Source organism: Ranitomeya imitator, chromosome 3 (assembly GCF_032444005.1).
Source record: "Ranitomeya imitator isolate aRanImi1 chromosome 3, aRanImi1.pri, whole genome shotgun sequence".
Taxonomy (NCBI): Eukaryota; Metazoa; Chordata; class Amphibia; order Anura; family Dendrobatidae; genus Ranitomeya; species Ranitomeya imitator.
This window is the reverse complement of record NC_091284.1, coordinates 325,626,873-325,649,742: the sequence shown is the minus strand read 5'-3', so window position 1 is coordinate 325,649,742 and position 22,870 is coordinate 325,626,873. Positions and strand designations below refer to the sequence as shown.

General features: G+C 47.7%; 1 protein-coding gene across 9 annotated transcripts in view; it reads right to left on the bottom strand.

Moving 5' to 3' along the window:
- SCMH1 (Scm polycomb group protein homolog 1) overlaps nucleotides 1–12,568 on the bottom strand; it is a 205,345-nt gene extending 192,777 nt beyond the window's left edge. For 2 of the 9 annotated variants that reach the window (XM_069756687.1, XM_069756686.1), the window contains exon 1: nucleotides 12,368–12,508. The gene's annotated coding sequence lies outside the window, so the exon portion shown is untranslated. Of the gene's footprint in view, nucleotides 1–12,367 lie in introns of all 9 variants that reach the window. The other 7 variants (XM_069756690.1, XM_069756683.1, XM_069756685.1 and 4 more) reach the window with 7 other exon arrangements.
- Between the last annotated feature and the right edge of the window lie 10,302 nt (nucleotides 12,569–22,870).

Below are 22,870 nucleotides of genomic sequence, written 5' to 3'. Positions count from 1 at the left end.
AAAAATGGCAGTTTGGAGAAGGCACCCTTCAAATATCAGGGACCTGGAGCAGTTTGCCAAAGAAGAATGGTCTAAAATTCCAGCAGAGCATTGTAAGAAACTCATTGATGGTTACCGGAAGCGGTTGGTCGCAATTATTTTAGCTAAAGGTTGTGCAACCAAGTATTAGGCTGAGGGTGCCAATACTTTTGTCTGGCCCATTTTTGGAGTTTTGTGTGAAATGATCAATGTTTTGCTTTTTGCTTCATTCTCTTTTGTGTTTTTCATTTAAGACAAATTAAATGAAGATAATACCAAATAATTTGTTTGCGCAATCATTTTCAGGAAGAAACTGAGTATTTGTCACGCTCACGCCCTGACTGGTGGGCGTGAGCTCGGGGGGGATTGTGGCCCCACTGTGCCACAAACCAGACTACCCTGGAAGGGGTGTGACTATGACAGCTGCTTGGGTTTTCACTGGAGCCTATGATGGTGAGATCAGGCTTGTGCAGCAGGCAGCTGCCAGGTGCTACTCCAGGGTGGTGTCTGGCTGTGGCTGCTGATCCCACTTGGGAGACAGGAACACCAGGATTGGTGCAGGCATTAGGCAGGACTGGCAGAAGAGCACGGCTGGAACTCAGACAAGTAGGCTGGCAGAGACACGGCAGAGAACACAGGACTGGCTAGGACAGCAGGAACACAGGACTGGAAGGCAGGGCAGGAATGGCAGGACTGGCAGGAACACAGGATTGGGAGGCACTGCAGAGAACACAGGACTGGAAGGCAGGGCAGGAATGGCAGGACTGGCAGGAACACAGGATTGGGAGGCACTGCAGAGAACACAGGACTGGAAGGCAGGGCAGGAACGGCAGGACTGGCAGGAACACAGGATTGGTTGATGTGGTATATGAAGGAACAGGTAGGGGCCTGTTCACACTGGAGGTGCAGGTACAGATATGTAGTTTGGAGGAACAGGTAGGGGCCTGTTCACACTGGAGGTGCAGGTACAGATATGTAGTTTGGAGGAACAGGTAGGGACCTGTTCACACTGGAGGTGCAGGTACTGATATGTAGTTTGGAGGAACAGGTAGGGACCTGTTCACACTGGAGGTGCAGGTACTGATATGTAGTTTGGAGGAACAGGTAGGGACCTGTTCACACTGGAGGTGCAGGTACAGATATATAGTTTGGAGGAACAGGTAGGGGCCTGTTCACACTGGAGGTGCAGGTACAGATATGTAGTTTGGAGGAACAGGTAGGGGCCTGTTCACACTGGAGGTGCAGGTACAGATATGTAGTTTGGAGGAACAGGTAGGGACCTGTTCACACTGGAGGTGCAGGTACTGATATGTAGTTTGGAGGAACAGGTAGGGACTTGTTCACACTGGAGGTGCAGGAACAGATATGTAGTTTGGAGGAACAGGGACCTGTTCACACAGGAGGTGCAGGGAAGGAAACAAGCAGCAAGGAATGAGGTATGAAGAAACAGGTAGGGACCTGTTCACACAGGAGAGGAGTGCAAGACTGCAGATAGGAGTGGAAAAGCAGCAAGAGATAGCGTAGCAACAAAAGCTGAGCAGAGCCACAAAGAATGTGGAGAGAAGCTGCAGCAAGAGATACTGCAGAAGCTAAGCAGAGTGGAACCGCAAGGATTGCAGAGAGGAACTGCAGCAAGAGGTTTCTGCAGCAACGGGAGCGGAGCAGAGTAGAACGGAGCAGAACCGCAGGAGTGCGGAGCAGCGGTAAAGCCACCAAGATACAGAGCAGGCAGAGCCGCAAGAGTGCGGAGTGTAAGCAGACTGAGAACACAAGGAAAGACACAGCAGGGAAGGAAGCCACAGACAAGGAGACCGAGATAAGACTAAGTACAGACAAGGCAAAGGAACAAGACACAAGGACAAAGACACAGGGACCAGGATATACTGCCTCCTGGAGGGCGGACAACAAGATCAAGGCAATAGCACAGAGAAAAGCCTCCAGCGAGGGAGAAACTCAGAGCAAGACCTGGCAAACTCAGAAGCAAGAAACAAACTGAGCAAACACATTGCACAGGCCCAGACCACAGGGTGGAGCTGCACTGTATACAGGAGGCCTCTTGATAATTGGTCAGGTACTGATTAGACAGATGCACCTGATTCCTATAAGAACCAGAGAGTTCAGGCGCCGGCCCCCTATACACATAGCCATGAGGCATGCAGAGAGCAGAGACACAGAACATGGAGCTGGCATGAAACAGAAACCACATCATGACCTGGAGCAGTGGGTAAGATAGTGTGAGAGATGTGAGGCCATGACGTGATGCCAGCAGAGTTGTTACAGTATTATCTGACAGAATTGTAGGGGTGTCAATACTTTTGGCCACAATGGTAAGAATGCATACCCGTTGCCCAGAATTAAAGAGTTGTTAGCTGCTTTAAAATCTGCTATTTCTCCACCTTGGATCTCACTAGTGGGTATTAGCAGGTTCCCGTGGCAGAAGCAGATGAAGAAAAGACTGCCTTCACGACACCGATGGGTCTCTCTGAATTCAACTACATGCCGTTCGGACTGTGCAATGCACCAGGGACATTCCAGAGGATGATGGAGTGCTGTCTCGGGCACAAGAATTTTGAAACAGTCCTGCTGTACCTGGATGATGTCAGTCTTCTCCAAGACTTATGAAGACCACCTGAAGCACCTGCCCGAGGTGTTTGAAGCTCTGTCTAACTTTGGCCTGAAGGTAAATCCATCTAAGTGTCATCTGTTAAAGCCCAAAGATGTGGTAAGCTCTGAAGGAGTGGCACCAGACCGTGACAAGGTCACTGTGATCAGGGACTGGCCGAAACCCAGCAACATCCACGAAGTTCGGCAGTTTCTCTGGTTGGTAGCCTACTACCGAAGGTTCATTAAGGACTTCACCAAGATAGCCGCACCACTGCAAGACCTGTTAGTGGGCCAATTCAAGGAGACCCAGAGTAAGAATACTCCATTCGAGTGGAACAACAGGTTGGAAGGATCCTTCACTTGGTTGAAGTTGGCTCTCACGGGAGATGAGGTACTGGCCTACACTGACTATGACCAACCGTTTGTGCTGTACACGGAAGCCAGCAACGTGGGATTGGGAGCAGTGTTGTCCCAGGTGCAGAAAGGCAAAGAAAGAGTAATTGCCTACGCCAGCAGGAAGCTTCGTCCCACGGAAAGGAACCCTGAAAACTACAGTTCCTTCAAGCTGGAGTTCCTCGCCATAGTCTTGGGGGTAACAGAGAGGTTCAATCACTATTTGGCCTCAGCAAGATTCACAGTTTACACGGACAACAACCCGCTGACACTCCTGGAGACGGCAAAACTAGGTGCCTTGGAGCAGCGATGGATGGCCCGGTTGTCCAACTATGAATTCACCATCAAGTACCGTGCAGGGCACAAGAATGCAAATGCGTTGTCAAGGATGCCCAATTTACCAGAGGTTGGAGAAGATCCGGAAGCACTCGAAGAGATTGAGTTACCAGCCTTCCATCGCCCCGGGGCGACTCAGTACTCCCATTACGTGAAGAACAAGAGCAATAACAAGCAAGAAGCCACGCTGAACCCATTGCCCCACCATGGATGGGCAGAGACCCAGCAGTCCGTCTGGTAAAAGAGCTGCTGATTCAGCAGATTCACACCCTGGTCCAGATGCTCCACAAGAGACTCAGCAGCTGTAGAAGGAGAAGGGCAAATTGTTTATCTTTGACGGTAAGCTGTGCCAGAGGAATATCGACCCACGCACTCACAAATTAGTCTGGCAGATAGTGGTCCCGAGACAAAATGTGTTAATGGTTCTGGAAGCGTACTACGATGGAGCAGGACACTTCGCAAGGAAGAAGTTAGAGATCCTACTACGTGGAAGGTTCTATTGGATTGGCATGAGAAAAGCCATTGAAAAGTGGTGCCGAGAGTGTGGCCCATGCAACCTGCGCAGAAAGGAACATGACAGCCAGAGGGCTCCCCTACAGCCCATAGTCACCAAACAGCCACTTGAACTGGTGGCCTTAGACCACGCGAAGCCAACTCCAAGCCGGTCAGGCTATATCTATGCTTTGAACATAGTGGACCATTACTGCAGATTCCAGGTAGTCGTGCCTGTGAAGGACCAGACAGCGAAGATGGCAGCCAAGCCTTCCAACAACACTTTTGTCGACCACATGATTATCCTGAGAAGGCACTTACCGTCCAAGGCCCAGCCTTTGAAGCGGAAGTGTTCCAGGAGTTCTGCAACCTGTACGGATGCAAAAGATAAGAACAACACCGTACCACCCACAAACAAATGGCATATGTGAAAAGATGAATCAAGTGGTAATCGACTTACTGAAAACCTTGCCTTTGGAAGAGAGAAACTTATGGCCAGAGAAGTTGCCAGACTTGGTAGATCTGTACAATCACATCCCAGTGAATTCCACCAACTGCACTCCAGCCTACCTGATGAGTGGGAAGATCTAGCAAATTACCAGTTGATCTTCATATGAGAGTCCTTACACCACAAACAACCTCACCAGATGAAGATTGGGATACCGAGCGACAACAGAAACACCGCCAAGTACAAGAATGTGTAGAAATTGCTTGTCCCAGGCCAGACAAAAACAAGAAAGAAACTACAATCAACATGCCCCTGAAATTCCCTTGTCACCAGGTGAACAAGTGCTAAAGCGTAAAAGGAGAATGCACAAACTTGATGACCAGTGGGAAGCAGAACTATATACCATCTTACCATCCAACTTTGACAATACTAAAGTGTGTCTTATAAGTAAAGATGGAGGAGAAACCTCGACTGCAGTATCTAGAGATCACCTTAACCCCTTTACCCCCAAGGGTGGTTTGCACGTTAATGACCGGGCCAATTTTTACAATTCTGACCACTGTCCCTTTATGAGTTTATAACTCTGGAACACTTCAACGGATCCCAGTGATTCTGACACTATTTTCTCGTGATATATTGTACTTCATGATAGTGGTAAAATTTATTTGATATTAAATGCGTTTATTTGTGAAAAAAACAGAAATTTGGCGAAAGTTTTGAAAATTTCCCAATTTTCCAACTTTGACTTTTTATGCAATTAAATCACAGAGATATGTCACACAAAATACTTAATAAGTAACATTTCGCACATGTCTACTTTACATCAGCACAATTTTGGAACCAAATTTTTTTTTTGTTAGGGAGTTATAAGAGTTAAAAGTTGACCAGCAATTTCTCATTTTTACACCATTTTGTTTTTTTAGGGACCACATCTCATTTGAAGTAATTTTGAGGGGTCTATATGATAGAAAATACCCAAGTGTAACACCATTCTAAAAACTGCACCCCTCAAGATGCTCAAAACCACATTCAAGAAGTTTATTAACCCTTCAGGTGCCTATAGCAGCTGACATCCGGCACTATGTGCCAGGAGCGGTCATGGACCGCGCCCCGCACATTAACCCCCGGCACACCGCGATCAAACATGATCGCGATGTGCCGGCGGTACAGGGAAGCATCGCGCAGGGAGGGGGCTCCCTGCGGGCTTCCCTGAGCCTCCCGCAGCAACGCGATCACATCTCCGGTCTCCGTACCTCCCTCCCTGCTCCAGGCCCGGATCCAAAATGGCCGTGGCATCCGGGTCCTGCAGGGAGGGAGGTGGCTTCACAGAGCCTGCTCAGAGCAGGCACTGTGAAGCAGCCTGCACTGCTATCAGATTGGTGATCTGACAGAGTGCTGTGCAAACTGTCAGATCATCGATCTGTGATGTCCCCCCCTGGGACAAAGTAAAAAAAAAAAATTCCAAATGTGTAAAAAAAAAAAAAAAAAAAAACTAAATAATGAAAAAGAAAAAAAAAATATTATTCCCATAAATACATTTCTTTATCTAAATAAAAAAAAAAAAAACAATAAAAGTACACATATTTAGTATCGCCGCGTCCGTAACAACCCGACCTATAAAACTGGCCCACTAGTTAACCCCTTCAGTAAACAACGTAAGAAAAAAAAAAAAAAAAGAGGCAAAAAACAACGCTTTGTCATACCGCCGAACAAAAAGTGGAATAACACGCGATCGAAAAGACGGATATAAATAACCATGGTACCACTGAAAACGTCATCTTGTCCCGCAAAAAACGAGCCACCATACAGCATCATCAGCAAATAAATAAAAAAGTTATAGTCCTGAGAATAAAGCGATGCAAAAATTATTATTTTTTCTATAAAAAGCGCCAAAACATAAAAAAATGATATAAAATGAGGTATCGCTGTAATCGTACTGACCCGAAGAATAAAACTGCTTTATCCATTTTACCTAACACGGAACGGTATAAACGCCTCCCCCAAAAGAAATTCATGAATAGCTGGTTTTTGGTCATTCTGCCTCACAAAAATCAGAATAAAAAGCGATCAAAAAATGTCACGTGCCCGAAAATGTTACCAATAAAAACGTCAACTCGTCCTGCAAAAAACAAGACCTCACATGACTCTGTGGACCAAAATATAGAAAAATTATAGCTCTCAAAATGTGGTAACGCAAAAAATATTTTTTGCAATAAAAAGCATCTTTCAGTGTGTGACGGCTGCCAATCATAAAAATCCGCTAAAAAACCCGCTATAAAAGTAAATCAAACCCCCCTTCATCACCCCATTATTTAATGAAAAATTTAAAAAAATTTATTTATTTCCATTTTCCCATTAGGGTTAGGGCTAGGGTTAGAGTTGGGGCTAGGGTTAAGGCTAAAGTTACGGTTAGGGTTTAGATTACATTTACGGTTGGGAATAGGGTTGGGATTAGGGGTGTGTCAGGGTAATTTCTTCTCTTACTCTTGGGAAAATAAAAAATTGGGGGCGAAAAGATAATTTTTGTGAAAAAATATGATTTTTTATTTTTATGGTTCTGCATTATAAACTTCTGTGAAGCAATTGGTGGATCAAAGTGCTCACCACACCCCTAGATAAGTTCCTTAGGGGGTCTACTTTCCAAAATGGTGTCACTTGTGAGGGGTTTCAATGTTTAGGCACATCAGTGGCTCTCCAAACGCAACATGGCGTCCCATCTCAATTCCTGTCAATTTTGCATTGAAAAGTCAAATGGCGCTCCTTCCCTTCCGGGTTCTCCCATGCGCCCAAACAGTGGTTTACCCCCACATATGGGGTATCAGCGTACTCAGGACAAATTGTACAACAACTTTTGGGGTCCATTTTCTCCTGTTACCCTTGGTAAAATAAAGCAAATTGGAGCTGAATTAAATTTTTTGTGAAAAAAAGGTACCGTATTTTTCGGACTAAAAGACGCACTTTTTCCCCCCAAAAAAAGGGGGGAAAATGGGGGGTGCGTCTAATAGTCGCAATGCAGGCTTACCTAGGTGGCAGAGGTCCGGTGGCAGAGGTGCGGTTGCGGGGGTGTGGCGGCAGAGGAGGCGCAGTAAGCGGGGTCCCTTTCCCCGGTATGGTGATGCAGCAGGCCCGGTATGCAGCAGAGCCGGGTGAATCCTCTTGTTATCGGTGGTGGCGGCCATTTTTTTACGGAGGCCGCGCGTGCGCAGATGGAGCGCTCTGCTTCCCGGGGCTTCAGGAAAATGGCCGCCGCGATCTCCATCTGCGCACGCGCGGCCTCCCGCGGCCATTTTCCTGAAGCCCCGGGAGCAGAGCGCTTCATCTGCACACGCGCGGCCTCAGGAAGATGGCCGCGCCCACCGATAACAAGAGGATTCACCCGGCTCTGCTGCATACCGGGCCTGCTGCATCACCATACCGGGGAAAGGGACCCCGCTTCCTGCGCCTCCTCTGCTGCCACACCCCCGCCACCGCACCTCTGCCACCGGACCTCTGCCACCGCACCTCTGCCACCTAGGTAAGCCTGCATGGTACGCCAGGGACCCCTCTCATGCCATACCTCTCACTGCACCTCCTGATCCCAGCACCTCCTCATCCCAGCACCTCCTCATCCCAGCACCTCCTCATCCCAGCACCTCCTCATCCCAGCACCTCCTCATCCCAGCACCTCCTCATCCCAGCACCTCCTCATCCCAGCACCTCCTCATCCCAGCACCACCTCATCCCAGCATCACCTCATCCCAGCACCTCCTCATCCCAGCATCACCCCACCTTGCCTCCTGTGACCCTGCTCTGCCACCGCCATAAGATACTGTAAATTCGGACAATAAGACGGACCCCCATGTTATAAAAAAATCTTTTTTTCTGCAATTTTCACCCCAAATTTGGGGTGCGTCTTATGGTCCGGTGCGTCTTATAGTCCGAAAAATACGGTAAATGTTCATTTTTATTTAAACATTCCAAAAATTCCTGTGAAACACCTGCAGGGTTAATAAACTTCTTGAATGTGGTTTTGGGCACCTTGAGGGGTGCAGTTTTTAGAATGGTGTCACACTTGGGTATTTTCTATCATATAGACCCCTCAAAATTACTTCAAATGAGATGTGGTCCCTAAAAAAATGGTGTTGTAAAAATGAGAAATTGCTGGTCAACTTTTAACCCTTATAACTTCCTAACAAAAAAAAAAAATTTTGGTTCCAAAATTGTGCTGATGTAAAGTAGACATGTGGGAAATGTTACTTATTAAGTATTTTGTGTGACATATCTCTGTGATTTAATTGCATAAAAATTCAAAGTTGGAAAATTGCGAAATTTTCAAAATTTTCACCAAATTTCCGTTTTTTTTCACAAATAAACGCAGGTACTATCAAAGAAATTTTACCACTATCATGAAGTACAGTATGTCACGAGAAAACATTGTCAGAATCACTGGGATCCGTTGAAGCGTTCTAGAGTTATAACCTCATAAAGGGACAGTGGTCAGAATTGTAAAAATTGGCCCGGTCATTAACGTGCAAACCACCCTTGGGGGTGAGGGAGTTAACGGGGGGGGAGGGGGGTTGTAAATGTGGCACCCCAGGAGTTCAGGTACCACAGTGGTATTGCCTTCCTCTCGGGGAGGTTAATGCCATGCCTGGAGGCAGGAGGAGTCCCTTTGACCGGTATTCAGCACATGCAACAGATTCTGACTCCAGGCCAGAAGGGGGAGCTGTACACCCAACTTTAGGGGGTGTAAAGACATACTGATAGGGAATTTAGATTGTGAGCCCCATCGGGGACAGTGATGATAATGTGTGCAAATATGTAAAGCGCTGCGGAATATGTTAGCGCTATATAAAAAATAAATATTATTATTATTATTATTATTAGGGGGGCTGCTCTCTCTGGTCGGGAGGAGTCAGTTGCTAGGCAGTGTCAGTTGACAGTTGGTAGCAGACAGTGAAGGAGCACAGAAGGATTTAGGAGCTAGATAAAGGCTGCAACGGGGCCTCTCTAAGCTGAGCACAGAGACCGGGCACCGGGAGCCCGAGGTCGTGATACAGGTCCCACGGCAGAACCGGAGGGCAGGAAACTAAAAGGGACTTGCAACACATAATACCTGAGGTACAGCAGCAATCAGAGTCCGGAGTCACTGTGGATAGAGACCCCAAAGAGATGGCTCATGTTGCCTACCGTGCAGGTACTGTCCCTGGACAGGGGAAGAAAGAGGACCTTGTTAGACAACTACAGGCAGCGCATAGTGGAAGGCTCCCTAACTGACCTGTCAAGGGGATTTCCACCTGTCTTCAGGCTGCCTGTTCCCCATCTATACCTGTTGCTGGTACCCTGGACTGAGGCTGCTTAACGCCAGTAAACCAGGTAAATTTCAAAAACCTGACCTGCACATCCAAACATAGACTAAGTGTGAACAGGTGCTGAACCCAGAGTCACCAACTCGTATATAGTTAAGTAAATAGGGCAGCACACTGCAGCGCCAAAACATGCAAACTTGAAAACACGAAATTTGAACTGCATTACTGCACTAGAAATATGAAAAATGAGAGCTTTTAGCGCATAAAAATGGCCAATTTTATGTGTACCTCGTAGCCACTTTACGGCATCTCTCTTATACGAGGTCCTACGCTTGACCTACGTCGCTGAGAATAAACGTCTCCATCTGAATGGGTGCATGTGAAACCTCTTCTTGGACTCAAATTCTCTCTCTCTGTGGAGGGGTATTGGACCTACTATAATTAAAACACCTGAAGCTAGAGTTCAGCACCTGTTCACACTTAGTCTATGTTTGGATGTGCAGGTCAGGTTTTTGAAATGTATTCTTTAGCCTTCTGATCGTGCACTCCCCGCCTCCTAGCTTCAGGTGTTTTAATTATAGTAGGTCCAATACCCCTCCACATAGAGAGAGAATTTGAGTCCAAGAAGAGGTTTCACATGTACCCATTCAGATGGAGACGTTTATTCTCAGTGAGGTAGGTCAAGCGTAGGACCTCGTATAAGAGAGATGCCTTAACGTGGCTACGAGGTACACATAAAATTGGCCATTTTTATGCGCTAAAAGCTCTCATTTTTCATATTTCTAGTGCAGTAATGCAGTTCAAATTTCGTGTTTTCAAGTTTGCATGTTTTGGCGCTGCAGTGTGCTGCCCTATTTACTTAAGTAAACCAGGTAAAGACTGCAACCCTGTGTCCTCCAATTATTTGTGGCATTCACCATCTCTGCTAAATACACCGGGAGCCCTGGGGACACCGCTTCACCTGTGGGAAGCGGCACCATCTTTGCTGCATTACCATCGCCCCCAGAGGACTCCTTTAAGCAGCGTCGGTCACCTCTGACCGAGAACCACAGGTGCTGTCACGAACTTTCCTCATTTCCACATCCCCTTTAAGGACCGCCCCTTTTACTTGGGCGCCCAGGGCCACGGTCGCTGCCACCGTGACCATCCCTTTAATTGCGACCGGACCTGTACCGAGTACCCCACTGCCCTGGCGGGCGACTCATATAGGTCAACAGCTTAGAATACTGATATAAACACATTACGATTAGCTGCAATTACACTATCACATTAAGCTTAAAATAAGTTGTGGAAATAATCATTTTTCCAGAAGCTGGAAGTAAAAAGCCGCATTTTTACAAACTGTCCAGCAATTTATGGACAGTTGGCAACCTCGTCCTAGATATTTTCTCATCAAGTCTCATTTGTAGTCAATGTACAGTAAATAGGGGGATGCTATACGGGTAGAAGCAGGGCTGGGACGGTCAGACGTCAGTCGTTTGTCATATGGCATCACCACAGCACAGGGCTGCAGCGAGGCCTACTTGGTAATGATCAGGACCAGCACGTCCTACAGTCCCTCACGCATCTGTAGCCTAAGGCTAGGTTCACATTGCGTTAGTGGGTGTTCGCTAACGGAATCCGTTACATGGTGAAATTGGCGCAATTAACGCTATGTAACGGATCCGTTAGCGCACCCATTGACCACAATGTGCTAACGGATCGCTAACGCATCGCTAACGTACGCCTTTTTCGGCATGCGTCAGCGATGTCCCGTTATTTTCGGACGGACCTCGAACACTGCTTGCAGCATTCAGGGTCCGTTCTTCAATAGCGCAGATCGGGCATCTGCGCTAGCGGGATCGCCATACGCAATCCCTTTTTGGACATTGCGTTAGCGCAATCCGTTGGCGTATCCGCTAAACGGATTGCACTAACGCAATGTGAACCTAGCCTAATGGGAGCTTAGGTGGCCATCCACTGATACAGCTGGCAAGGAACAGGCAGCTGGTCCTCCCAAGGAAACGCGCTCATTTTATAAACTCAAAATCAGCAGGTTTAGCCACATTTTATCAGATTTAAGATGTACCATCCCTGCAGGAAGCCAATGTTCACAGTTCTACATAGTAAGAACCTGTGTAGCGTGAAGAAGTTAATGAGACCTCTGCCCTGAAAGTTTGCAATCTAGTAACAGACGTAGCAAGCTGGAGCAGAAGACGGGTCAGGCGTGGGCAGAGTCTGTCATTAAGGGTGTGATTAGATGAATGGGCAGAGCAATCTCATTAAGAATGACGTATATAGACACATACTAAGTGGCACATATTAATGTGTGTAAATTCGCACGACCACTCATGTAGCCACAGGGGGCTGCCAGGCTTAAGTTTACATTCAATGTAGGAGGGCACAGGACAAGGAATGCTGCCAGCCACCTCTCTGAGAATACAGCAGAGAACAGGGCGTGCTGGCACACAGTGCACCGTGCCAGGCGGGAGCACAAAGACTACTGCCCGCGGAGCTCGCAATCTAAGAGAAGACACCTGGCACTGTACCCACACTCAGCTTATTCGGCGGGGCACTCCTCTTGCTGCCTTTCTCCCCTCCCCCCAATCTACAACCATAACACAAGCAAGTGAACAGCAGCCATTGCTGTCCTGCTCTGTTCACTCCAAAGCTAGCTTTTAACCCTCCTATTCTCCTGCAGGGCCCAGTATGGCCGCCTGGGTCTCTGTCACTCTGCTGGGGCACAGGACAACAGCTTGTGTGCACTGACACTGTCTCGCCTTAGTCACTAGTCCTAATCTATACTTACCCCTTTGCTTTTTCAATTTTTTTCTCCCGGGCTTTGGCAGAGAAGGGGGGATATCAGTCTCCATCCGCCATGATCTTTCCTACGCAACCAGACGTAAAAACAGACATCCACTCCTCCCTCTCCACTCCTCCTCTCCACTCCTCCTCTCCACTCCTCCTCTCCACTCCTCCTCTCCACTCCTCCTCTCCACTCCTCCTCTCCACTCCTCCTCTCCACTCCTCCTTCTCTTTCCTTCCCTCCACTCCTCCTTCTCTTTCCTCCTCTCCACTCCTCCTTCTCTTTCCTTCCCTCCACTCCTCCTTCTCTTTCCTTCCCTCCACTCCTCCTCCTCTTTCCTTCCTTCCCCCTCTCCTTCTTTCTCTTTGCCCAAAAGGACACCTAGTGCCCGGTGTATAAAACTCAGGCTGAGGGGACGTTAACCCTTCATTTCGAGGGAAAGCCACTTAAAGGCTGCAATGATATGATATAAGTTTATAAAGTAAAAATTACATTTCCAACGTGACCAAGAAAGAAAAAAATACTTTATAATGATCTGAAATGCAAACATAATTAGCACCTTCCTAATTGTTATTAGGGCTGGATTCGCATACCTGGATTTTGAGTAAAAACAAAAACACGTTTTCTGTGGCGTTTTTAATATTTTTTTTATTTTATTACACGTCACAATAATGTCTACAGTAATAAATCGAACAAACCAAGAAATATGGGTCAAATTCATACACTTTTTTTGTCATGTTTGTTTTTTCTTTTTTTTTTTTTTAATCTTGTGCTGCTCGCTGACGTTTTTGTACCAAATGGATAAAAATGGGGCAAACAGTTTATGAATTTTGCAAATTTTGCACAAAGTCAGAAATGGTCTTATTTTCTGTCATTAAAATTTATAACAAAAAAATCGCAGGTCTTGTAAAGTGTCAACAAAAATAGTTGAAAATTTCTGCTTACATAAAATAACTCCTTGAGTAGATATGTTTCAAATGACAAACAGGCCCAGATTAAGGGGGGGCCCAAGGGGCCCGGGCCCTGGGCCTCCCACCAATATAGGGATAAATCTCTCAAAATATGTAAAATACACGTCTCTTTGCTGTGAAACGTTTGTAATGATAATAAACATTTAACAAAAGAGAAACTATTGAAAGTGTAGGGACCTGGCTACAGTCCTACATCTCAGTGGCTGGCACAGAGCGGCAGAGTCATGGCACCTGACCTGCGTCAGCATCCACTGACCTGGCTAGCCTAGCCAGACTTCCTTAGTACCCTCCCTGTACCTAATGCTTAGCTTATGGCATACGGCAGCCTTCTCCGATCCCAACAGAAGCTTCTAGGCGCTACCTGTTCAGCTATATTATTGCTCCCTCGGATTAGATCAGATGAGAGTTTGTTCAGCTTCCTTCAAGGAAGGAGGCGGAGCCACGATATCGGTGCGAGAAGAGGATTCTCCACCGCAGAGCGCGGCAGGACCTCACTCTGGATCTTCAGTCACTGAAGATCCAGAGGTGAAGTGAGTCAGTCTTCACAGTGTCACGGTGGGTGAGTATGATCTCTGTCTGTGTGTTAGGGGTCGAGTTCCCACCTCTGCACAGGGGATATCTCGGGCCGTCTCTGCTGCGGTCTCCCATTCTTCTCCTGCTGCAGTGGAGTCTGCTCAGCGGAGACGTCGGTCCCAGCGTCTTGCTCAGTCCCACTCTGTACAAAGAGTTACTGCTGCTTTTCCTGCTTCTGCCACTGAAGTCAGTGTTGGGCAGCGGCGAGCAGATGCTTTTGGGACTAAGTCCTGCTTTTCTCTTTCTGAGCATGCCCAGGGAAAGATCTCCCATTGGAGATCGAGGGTCACATGCTCAGGTACTGCAGCACATCCCATTGGTCCTCCAGGAAGGTCCTGAAAGTGCTAAACTTAGGTAGCAGCTTCCCATTGGTCCTTTATTGGAAGGTCCTGAACGTGCTGCAACTATATAAGCTGCGCATGACCGCACGGCCATGCGCTAGTATTGACTTGATATAATGTGTGTGTGTAGATGGATGTATGTCGATGGATGAAAGCTCCTAAATCATTCCCATTCCTAGTGTTGTTGACTGTTCGCGAATGATGGTAGCTATTTAGCGCCCGACTAAGCCATCAGCACGAAACACACATTACAGCGTCTAATTGCTGTGACCGCCAGTGCGGCGCCATGCGCTTTCTCAGCACTTTCCTGACCCAAGCCTGGGTGGTTAGTGGCGTCCGCCAGTGCGGCACCGCACGCACTCTCGTGCATCTTAAATACATTTATTTCTGTCACTCTGACATCCCAGTAGCGGTGTCGATCCCATGAGGTTTTTATGAACTCTATTCCTGTGTCTTGGGATTGAGTTCTGAGACTCCTTGCTTTCGCTCTTGGTGCGGTACCGCGGCCCTGTGACGCAACAGGGTTCGCTTCTTTCACACACGGTGAAGTTAACACGTGTGTGTATTCACATTGTACCGCCATATTGTCCGTCATCACTAGCAGCAGGTTTTCACCTGCACGGTGGACCCCGGACTGCAAACGCACCTGATACTATTCCATCTTAAACTTGGTGCGTTCTGCCAGTCCTAACACTATGTGTGTCTGTCTGTCTGTCTATCTGTGTATCTTTCTTGGAGCTCCTGTCCTACACAGTGCCATACTGTATATACAGGTCCACACTATATCCTGCATCACTGTACTGTATGTACAGTGCCTGGCGAAAGTATTCGGCCCCCTGGAACTTTTCAACCTTTTCTCACATATCATGCTTCAAACATAAAGATACCAAATGTAAATTTTTGGTGAAGAATCAACAACAAGAGGAACACAATTGTGAAGTTGAACGAAATTTATTGGTTATTTAAAATTTTTGTGGAAATTCAAAAACTGAAAATTGGGGCGTGCAATATTATTCAGCCCCTTTACTTTCAGTGTAGCAAGCTCATTCCAGAAGTTCATTGTGGATCTCTGAATGATCCAATGTTGTTCTAAATGCCTAATGATGATAAATATAATCCACCTGTGTGTATTCAAGTCTCTGTATAAATGCATCTGCTCTGTGATAGTCTCAGGGTTCTGTTTGAAGCACAGAGAGCATCATGAAGACCAAGGAACACAACAGGCAGGTCCGTGATACTGTTGTGGAGAAGTTTAAAGCCGGATTTGGATACAAAATGATTTCAAAAACTTTAAACATCCCAAGGAGCACTGTGCAAGCGATCATATTGAAATGGAAGGAGTATCATACCACTGCAAATCTACCAAGACCCGACCGCCTCTCTAAACTTTCATCTCAAACAAGGAGAAGACTGATCAGAGATGCAGCCAAGAGGTCCATTCTCACTCTGGATGAACTGCAGAGATCTACAGCTGAGGTGGGACACTCTGTCCATAGGACAACAATCAGTCGTACACTGCACAAATCTGGCCTTTATGGAAGAGTGGCAAGAAGAAAGCCATTTCTCAAAGATATCCATAAAAAGTGTAATTTAACACTGGGACTACTGGTATAGTCATTTTGACTACTTACTTGCAGTAGTTATAGTCAGGGTTCACGAGTCCAGTAGTCCTAGTGTTAAAGTTTGCAACAAGCCACCTGGGAGACACACCAAACATGTGGAAGAAGTGTGGAAGAAGGTGCTCTGGTTAGTTGAAACCAAAATCGAACTTTTTGGCAACAATGCCAATGTGTTTGGTGTAAAGGCAACACAGCTCATCACCCTGAACACACCATCCCCACTGTCAAACATGGCGGTGGCAACATCATGGTTTGGGCATGCTTTTTTTCAGCAGGGACAGGGAAGATGGTTAAAATTGATGGGAAGATGGATGGAGCCAAATACAGGACCATTCTTGAAGAAAACCTGTTGGAGTCTGCAAAAAACCTGAGACTGAGACCGAAATTTGTCTTCCAACAAGACAATGATCCCAAACATAAAGCAAAATCTACAATGGAATGGCTCACAAATAAACATATCCAGATGTTAGAATGGCCACGTCAAAGTCCAGACCTCAATCCAATCAAGAATGTGTGGAAAGAGCTGAAAATTGCTGTTCACAAACGATCTCCATCAAACCTCACTGAACTCGAGCTGTTTGCCAATGAAGAATGGGCAAGAATTTCAGTCTCTTGATGTAAAAAACTGATAGAGACAGACCCCGAGCAACTTGTAGGTGTAATTGCAGCAAAAGGTGGCGCAACAAAGTATTAAGTTAAAGGATCCAAATAATCATTTGATGGTAACAAACTGCAGTGGTGAGCGTTCCTTCTCAAAACTCAAATTAGTTGAAAACTGATTAAGGACATCCATGAAGCAGGAACGACTTGTAAATTTGGCTATCATGAGTATCTAGTCAGATATACTGCGTGAATTGGACTTTAGTGACATCATTAGTGATTTTGCAGCACGAAAATCAAGGAAAGTGCCTTGATTGTAAAAAATGAATGATTTTACCTGAATTACTCTGCGTAAATGTTTTTTGTAAATAAACTTGCGTTTGTTTCATTTTGTGCTTTTGCATTACATATTGCAACACCTTGAAAAATGGGCCTCCCTTCAAAATGGGCCCCGGGCTACCCACCTCTTAAATCCGGCCCTGACGACAAATCAGGAAAAAACATTTGGAAACTCTAAACTCCGTACACATTGTTCTACCTAAAAAAAAAATATGTGTACATACAGGCCAAAATGAATTTTGTGCAAACAAAAAAAGCCACAAAAAGCCTCAACCAAAAAACAGGCGCAAAATGCAACAAGGATTTGGGCTAACTGGCCTATTTAACATGAATACTCTCTCAGACCCCATTCACAAGTCAGTGTTGCATGCATGTGTTTTATCCGTGTTTTTATAGATGCAACAAGGATCCACTGTAGTCTATGGGGCTGTAAACATGTCCATGTGTACATGCAAAACCCATGGAGACATGTTCATTTTTCTCCGGTATCACCAGGGGTGGATTAAAGGTAGCAAGGGCCCCGGGCTGTTCAGACACTGTGGGCCCCCCGGTCATGTGACGGGGTCATGTGACGGGGGTCATGATATACCTGAACCAGATTATTCCAGAAAAATGGCCGGGCCCTACTCTACTGTAACCTATTAAATATTTGTTAAAATATGCAATACAATTAAGGTATATTTTGACCAATATCACATACAAGGAACAAATACCACCGCACCATGACCAGACCACAAATTACAACCACAGTGATCGAATAATATCACATACAAGGAACAAATACCACTGCACCATGTCAAGACCACATATTACCACCACTTGGTGACCAAATAGCACATACAAGGGACAAATACTACAACACCATTTCCAGACCACATATTACCACCACATAGTGACTGAATACTACAATACTGATCAGTAATAAAAAAAACAACACAATACTATCACCAAAAGTGCCTGTATTCACAGGAGATCTGTACTTAGTATGCAGTGTCTGTGTAGAGGTAATACAGAGATCACTGGTGACATTATACACAGGAGCTCTGTATATAATGTATAGGTAATACAGTGATCACTGGTGACATTGTACACAGGACCTCTGTATATAGTATACAGTGTATAGTGTCAGTGTATAGGTAACACTCACTCACCAGTGGCGTCTCTAGGTGAAGTCCTTCATCTTTCATCCAGCACAGACCGCCATCATTTCTTCCAGCCAGGATTCGTTTCTTGCAGAACACATTACTTAATTTTTCACAACTTCTACATTACACCACATGAAGAAAAAAAGGCGATATAGTGCCACTCTGCACAGTAACAGGATCACCCCCCCCCCCCCATTTAAAACAGTATACTCAATAAATAAAATAAATACACTACAGTAATAATATCCCTTAATTAGCCCCTATGGTAATAATATTCCCCATCCTGGCCCCGTTTATCTCATTCCTGGCTCCAGCCATATGTTCTCCCATCCTGCCCTCATGAGTATCCATTCTACCCCATATGATCTCCCCATCCTGCCCCATCTGTCTCCATCATATCCATCCTGCCCCATGATCCAATCCTGTCCCATGTCTTTCAGTCTGCCCTGTGTCTCCAATCATGCCCAGTATCTACATTCTGCCCATGCCTCCAGTCCTGCCTCCAGTGTGTACAGCAATCTGCCCCAGTGTGTCCAGCATATTACCCCCAGTGTATCCAGCATATTACCCCCAGTGTGTCCAGCAATCTGCTCCAGTATGTCCACGGTATTGCCCCAGTGTCCAGCAATCTGCCCCAGTGTGTCCAGCATTGCCCCCAGACAGTGTGTCCAGCAATCTGCCCCAGTATGTCCAGCATATTGCCCCAGAGTGTCCAGCATTGCCCCCAGACAGTGTGTCCAGCAATCTGCCCCAGTGTGTCCAGCAATCTGCCTCAGTGTGTCCAGCATATTACCCCCAGTGTGTCCAGCATTGCCCACAGACAGTGTGTTCAGCATATTGCCTGTTGTGAATTCTGTTGTCGAACTCCCTCCTGTGGTCGTGAATGGTACTTCGGCGAGTTCTGTCTATGGGCTTCCTCTGGTGGCTGTGAGTGAAGCTGCTGCTTCTGAGGTTCCTTACACAGGTGACGTGGTTTATCCTTTGGTTGGCTGCTCTATTTAACTCCACTCAGATCGTTACTCCATGCTAGCTGTCAATGTTCCTGCATTGGTTCAGTTCGCTCTTGGATCTTTCTGGTGACCTGTCTTCTCCAGCAGAAGCTAAGTTCCTGATAGTTATTATTTGTTCATTGTTTCCTTGTCCAGCTGGTTATCATGATTTTGTCTTGCTAGCTGGAAGCTCTGGGATGCAGAGTGGCACCTCCGCACCGTGAGTCGGTGCGGAGGTCTTTTTGCACACTCTGCGTGGTCTTTAGTAGTTTTTTGTGCTGACCGCAAATATATCTTTCCTATCCTCTGTCTGTTTAGTAAGTCTGGCCTCCCTTTGCTGAAACCTGTTTCATTTCTGCGTTTGTGACTTTCATCTTTACTCACAGTCAATATATGTGGGGGGCTGCCTTTTCCTTTGGGAAATTTCTCTGAGGCAAGGTAGGCTTTATTTTCTATCTCTAGGGCTAGCTAGCTCTGAGGCTGTGAAGAGGCGTCTAGGGAGAGTCAGGAACGCTCCACGGCTATTTGTAGTGTGTGTGATAGGATTAGGGCTTGCGGTCAGCAGAGCTCCCACATCCCAGAGCTCGTCCTGTGTGAGTTTAACTATCAGGTCTTGCCGGGTGCTCCTAACCACCAGGTCATAACAATTGCCCCAGTGTGTCCAGCATTGCCCCCAGACACTGTGTCCAGCAATCTGCCCCAGTGTGTCCAGCAATCTGCCCCAGTGTGTTCTGCATATTACCCCCAGTGTGTCCAGCATATTACCCCCAGTGTGTCCAGCAATCTGCTCCAGTATGTCCACCGTATTGCCCCAGTGTCCAGCAATCTGCCCCAGTGTGTCCAGCATTGCCCCCAGACAGTGTGTCCAGCAATCTGCCCCAGTATGTCCAGCATATTGCCCCAGAGTGTCCAGCATTGCCCCCAGACAGTGTGTCCAGCAATCTGCCTCAGTGTGTCCAGCATATTACCCCCAGTGTGTCCAGCATTGCCCACAGACAGTGTGTCCAGCATATTGCCCCAGTGTGTCCAGCATTGCCCCCAGACACTGTGTCCAGCAATCTGCCCCAGTGTGTCCAGCAATCTGCCCCAGTGTGTCCAGCATATTTCCCCCAGTGTGTCCAGCATTGCCCCCAGTGTGTCCAGCAATCTGCCCCAGTGTGTCCAGCAATCTGCCCCAGTGTGTCCAGCATATTACCCCCAGTGTGTCCAGCAATCTGCCCCAGTATGTCCAGCATATTGCCCCAGTGTGTCCAGCATTGCCCCAGACAGTGTGTCCAGCAATCTGCCCCAGGATGTCCAGCATATTGCCCCAGAGTGTCCAGCATTGCCCCCAGACAGTGTGTCCAGCAATCTGCCCCAGTGTCTCCAGCATTGCCCCAGTGTCTCCAGCATTGCCCCAGTGTGTCCAGCAATCATCTGCCCCAGTGTGTTCTCCAGCATTGCCCCAGTGTGTTCTCCAGCATTGCCCCAGTGTGTCCAGCAATCATCTGCCCCAGTGTGTCCTCCAGCATTGCCCCCAGTGTGTCGAGCAATCTGCCCAATGTCTCCAGCATTGCCCCAGTGTGTCCAGCAATCATCTGCCCCAGTGTGTCCTCCAGCATTGCTCCAGTGTGTCCAGCAATCTGCCCCAGTGTCTTCAGCATTGCCCCAGTGTGTCCAGCTATCATCTGCCCCAGTGTGTCCTCCGGCTCCAGCATATTGCCCACAGTCAGACAGTGTCACTGACTGTCCAGCATTCTGGCCCGCCCGGATTGCCGTTAGGTTAGCAAAAAAACAAAAAAAACAAACCAAGTTCTCCTCACCTGACCAGCGCTCCAGGCGGCGAGCTCCCTCCAAGCAGCGCGCACTCGCCAGCGACTGACAATGACGTCAGACGCCGGCGACGTGTGTGCTGCGCCTGCGACCAACTTCAGCTGCCAGCCTCCAATTGGCTGGCGGCTGTTGTTAACTATTGATGTGCGGGCGCGCACCCGCACGTCAATAGGAAACCGCCGCAGCGCCGGTAGGGGCCCGGTGAGCAGATGAGACGGGGCCCGATGCGGGCCCCTTCTCTCTGCCCACCGGGCCCATAAATGATACGCCAGTCAGAGCACGGGCAGTAATGTCCTGATGGCGGCGGACAATCTGTGCGGTAGCTCAGGGCCCCCCACACCACTGGGCCCTGGGCTACCGCCCAGATTGACCCTCTTATAATCCGCCCCTGGGTATCACGGATGAAAAGTGCCAATACAAGCTCATGGGTCCATGAAAAACACATACAGCACACGGACAGCATCCGTGTACCATATGTGTAGTATCCGTATTTAACAGTGCAAAGGATTTATTTATCCATCCCTGCAAACACTGATGGTAAAAACAGACACACAGACCGTACACTGATAACACACTGATCCAAAACACTGATGACACCGGCGCCATTTTTTTCACAGATCTGTTTAACCCCTTCCCGAACTTTGACGCCATGTAGGCGTCATGAAAGTCGGTGCCAATCCGACCCATGACGCCTATGTGGCGTCATGGAAAGATCGCGTCCCTGCAGATCGGGTGAAAGGGTTAACTCCCATTTCACCCGATCTGCAGGGACAGGGGGAGTGGTAGTTTAGCCCAGGGGGGGTGGCTTCACCCCCCCCCGTGGCTACGATCGCTCTGATTGGCTGTTGAAAGTGAAACTGCCAATCAGAGCGATTTGTAATATTTCACCTATTATAACTGGTGAAATATTACAATCCAGCCATGGCCGATGCTGCAATATCATCGGCCATGGCTGGAAACACTAATGTGCCCCCACCCCACCGATCGCCCCCCCAGCCCTCCGATCTGTCCGGTACACTGCTCCGGCTCCCCTCCGTCCTGTGCTCCGCTCCCCCCGTGCTCTTGTCCGCTCCCCCCGTGCTCCAATCACCCTCCCCGTGCTCCAACCACCCCCCCTGCACTCCGATCCACCCCCCCGTGCTCCGTTCCACCCCCATGTCCTCTGTTCCACCCCCCCGTGCTCCGTTCCACCCCCCGTGCTCCGTTCCACCCCTCCCGCGCTCCGATCCACCCCCCCGTGCTTCCCCCCACCCCATCATACTTACCGATCCTGCCGGGGTCCGTCCGTCTTCTCCCTGGGCGCCGCCATCTTCCAAAATGGCGGGCGCATGCGCAGTGCGCCCGCCGAATCTCCCGGCCGGCAGATTCGTTCCAAAGTGCATTTTGATCACTGAGATAGATTATATCTCAGTGATCAAAATAAAAAAATAATAAATGACACCCCCCCCCCTTTGTCACCCCCATAGGTAGGGACAATAAAAAAATAAAGAATTTTTTTTTTCCACTAATGTTAGAATAGGGTTAGGGCTAGGGTTAGGGGTAGGGTTAGGGTTAGGGTTAGGGGTAGGGTTAGGGGTAGGGTTAGGGGTAGGGTTAGGGGTAGGGTTAGGGCTAGGGTTAGGGGTAGGGTTAGGGTTAGGGCTAGGGTTAGGGTTAGGGTTTCGGTATGTGCACACGTATTCTGGTCCTCTGCAGATTTTTCCGCTGCGGATTTGATAAATCCGCAGTGCTAAACCGCTGCGGATTTATGACGGATTTACCGCGGTTTTTCTGCGCATTTCACTGCGGTTTTATAACTGCGATATTCTATTTGAGCAGTTGTAAAACCGCTGCGGAATCCGCACAAAGAAGTTACATGCTGCAGAATGTAAACCGCTGCGTTTCCGTGCAGTTTTTCCGCAGCATGTGTACAGTGATTTTTGTTTTCCATAGGTTTACATTGAACTGTAAACTCATGGGAAACTGCTGCGGATCCGCAGCGTTTTCCGCAGTGTGTGCACATACCTTTAGAATTAGGCTATGTGCACACGGTGCGGATTTAGCCGCTGCGGAATCGCAGCAGTGTTCCATCAGGTTTACAGTACCATGGAAAACCAAATCCGCTGTGCCCATGGTGC